We start from the raw sequence: 3246 nt of genomic DNA on the forward strand, positions 1-3246 counted from the left end.
CTTGAGTTGTGTTTCTTTCTCTTGAATATTGAGAGTGTGCACACTTATTTTTTTCATCTTACATTTTTTCTTTAGTATGCTATGAAAGCACTGCTCTGCACATTTAAAAATTAAATCTTAAGCACTCTTAAAAATGTCTTGGCTCCTGAATGGCTTAAAATCATTTGTACTTAGGGGCCTCAGCACACTCTAAGTTGTTCAGTGGTTCACCTGTTTTCTCCCTGTATTCTGCACCACACTGGTTGCAATCAGTTGTTTCTAGAGTTGTTTCTAATCTGATATCTTTGGGTGCAGAGCTGTGCTTTGTACTACTGTGCTGTTTAGGTTGACACCTGGTGAGTGTGGCTTCTCCATTCAGAGTAACTGCACATATGAACTTGGCAATTAATAAGCGTAGCATTACGTCTTAGTGGTCAAACAACTGAGATCAAACTGTTCCATTTCTGTAATTGCAAGAATGTGAGCTATGGCTTTCTTTTTTACAAGAAATCACATGTGCATATGATGGGAAAGGAATTAGAGTGTTTCTTAAAATTGGTTTTGTCCTTTATTTTTTTTCTTGAAAATATGATTTGTAATTGTTTTGTTTCTGTATGAGCCATGTTTGGTTCAGGTCACGTATTTTTTTGTATTATTTTGTCAGTTAATGGTTTGCCTGCTGTCATAAATTATAAGAGATGTCTTGAGATTTTAGTCCTTTGGAGTACAGACATTGTTAGCCTCTTGTTCATCTGCCATTTGCACTGCTACAGGAAAGCTTTTCAAGGTTTGGTAGCTTTGCTTTAACCTGCAAATATGATTAAATTCAATGAAGCACTGAAAGGAATAAGGTGTTGGGCATACTATTTATTTCTTGATCTACACACTTTGTGAAAGGGTAATAAATAAGAGTAATAGGCACTGACAAAAATAACTTTGTTATACTTCAGAGGAGATGCTACTTTTGCCAAGCAAGGTGACCTGTTCATCTTTCCCATAACAAAACTGTGGGTATATTTAGTTGAAATGCAATTCACGTGACCCAGAAGCATTCAATGTGGTATCTTGTAACAGCAAGCTCTTAAGCTTTCCAAATACACTTGAATGTTGACACTTCTCACATCTCACAGTGTGTTTTAAAACTGTGAAAATCAGCTATTTATTTATTTATATTCCATAGAACATCTTGTTTAAGATTTGGAAGCCAAGGCCTGCATAGCCAGCTCACCATCCCCACCAAGTGGCAAGGGATGATTAAGTGCTGCAATTTTCACACCGTCTCAAAACCTGTGTAGCCTTCCATTAACAGGTTACATTTGTTTGTTTGTTTTTCTTCCTTTAGTGGAGGAGCTGTGGGTATTTTCGTTGTTTTGTTTTGTGTGGGGGTTTTTTTGAGGGCAAGGGAAAGTGGTAGAGAAGAAAGCATATGGTCTACAGACCGCACATTTAAGTTGCTAAAATCTTCAGTGCTTTTGTGCATCTCAGGTTGGTTCAGCCTGTCACTGTTCCTGGTGTTAGCTAAATGGCTTTCTTCAAACAAGTTCTGCATGTGACAGCTCTGTCCAAGCACACCCTTTTACAGGCAGCTTAGTAAGCTCTATGGTAGGGGTACTCAATCCTTCTGATAGAAGTTGATCATAAACAAGGCCAGCCACCATTGGATTGGACACGTAGGCAGTGATATGCCTCTGGCATGAAAGGTACCTCGGGGTTCTTGCAGCCAGGTGCTCTGGGTGACTTGTGCATGCTGGTGGTGCTGTTGGGAACTGCCTGGGTTCTGGAACTGCTTCAGTGGCTCTGTGGCATATGTGTAGCTCAGCTGCATAGTGCATCTGCAGTAAATCAGCATGGAGTTTGCAGCCTACGATTTAATCAAAAGCACAGCATGTGTTCCCTAAGCCTGCTATTTCCTGGAAATGCCAACCTAACTGTCCTTGTGTTATGTATGCTTTTATTTTCTCTGTACAGAGAACCTGGTCTCGGTGAAACAGAGGTGACCCTTAATCAATGTTTAAGATTTTTTTCAGTGTTTACTGTTCCAGTTAGGTGCTTCCAGAAAATGATGTGCTGAACTGCTGCTTCAGCATGCTGGCTCACACAGGCCTCATTTCTCAAAGTCTGACTTTCCCAGGTGTTGTACAATGAGTTGGAATGCTTGAGGTGAGTGGAGGGTTTCACCAACTGGCAAGGGACCCAAAGTTAGGTGTGGGCTGAAGGAAACGTTGAAAGGAAGACATTCTAACTACAAAATAAAGATTGAAGGGTAAGTGGACCAACTGAAGTGTAGGTCAAACATCAGCTTTTCAAAAAATTGTGAAATGAGTAACATAGCCCTAGTTACTAATGAGCAGGAGCATGCTGGAATAGGGCAATGCAAAGGAAAATAGACTACTTGATTTATTTGAACAGAGGACATCAGGCATCACAGAATTGCAGGGGTTGGAGGGGACCTTAAGAGATCAATAAATCCAACCCCCCTGCTAAACCAGGTTTCCTAGAGCAGGTTGGACAGGTAGACATCCTTAGGTCTTGAATATCTCCATAGGAGGAGATTCCGCATGCTTTCTGGGCAACCTGTTCCAGTGCTTTGTCACCCTTTCTGCATGTCTGTGTGGAACTTCTGATGTTCAAGTTTTAGGCCATTACTCCTTGGCCTATTACTGTACACCACTGAGGACAGCCTAGCCTCATCCATTTGCCTCCCACCTCCCTTTAAATATTTATAAACGTTAATCAGGTCCAGCCTCAGACTTCTTTTCCCCAGGCTGAACAGTCCCAAGTTGCTCAGCCTTTCATCATAAAGGAAATGCTCCAGGCCCTTTTTCCTGTGAGCAAAATGAGTCAGAAACAGCTGGCACAAACAGGAATTTTCTGGAGCCTGCCTTTCCTCTGTGATCTGGGGTCTGGGGGTATCCTGCTTCTATGCTGCAGAGAGGTGTTGTGCTGAGTGCCTGCAGGTGGCAGTAGGTTTATGTCCAAAGTCCCCGCTGGTAGACTACAAATTTTCTGTCAAGATCCAGCTTGTTTTTTTGTTGTTGTTGTTGGGTTTTGGTTTTCTGATTTTTTGACTCTGTTTCCTTCAGTTGTAGTGCTACTGCAATTGGTTTTAATCCTAATGCATACTAATTAAGGGATATTTAGAAAGAGCAGATAGTACATGGAGCTCTAAAGAAGGATTATCTCTAGCTACTGTATCATGGAGAAAATTGGCGTGTAAAGGCTTAGGAAGCAATAGAAAAGGATTAGATGCTTTCTAGTTGCTATAGA

Source organism: Centrocercus urophasianus, unplaced genomic scaffold, assembly GCF_019232065.1.
Source record: "Centrocercus urophasianus isolate 14NV4802_14NV808 unplaced genomic scaffold, USGS_Curo_1.0 seq_14, whole genome shotgun sequence".
Taxonomy (NCBI): Eukaryota; Metazoa; Chordata; class Aves; order Galliformes; family Phasianidae; genus Centrocercus; species Centrocercus urophasianus.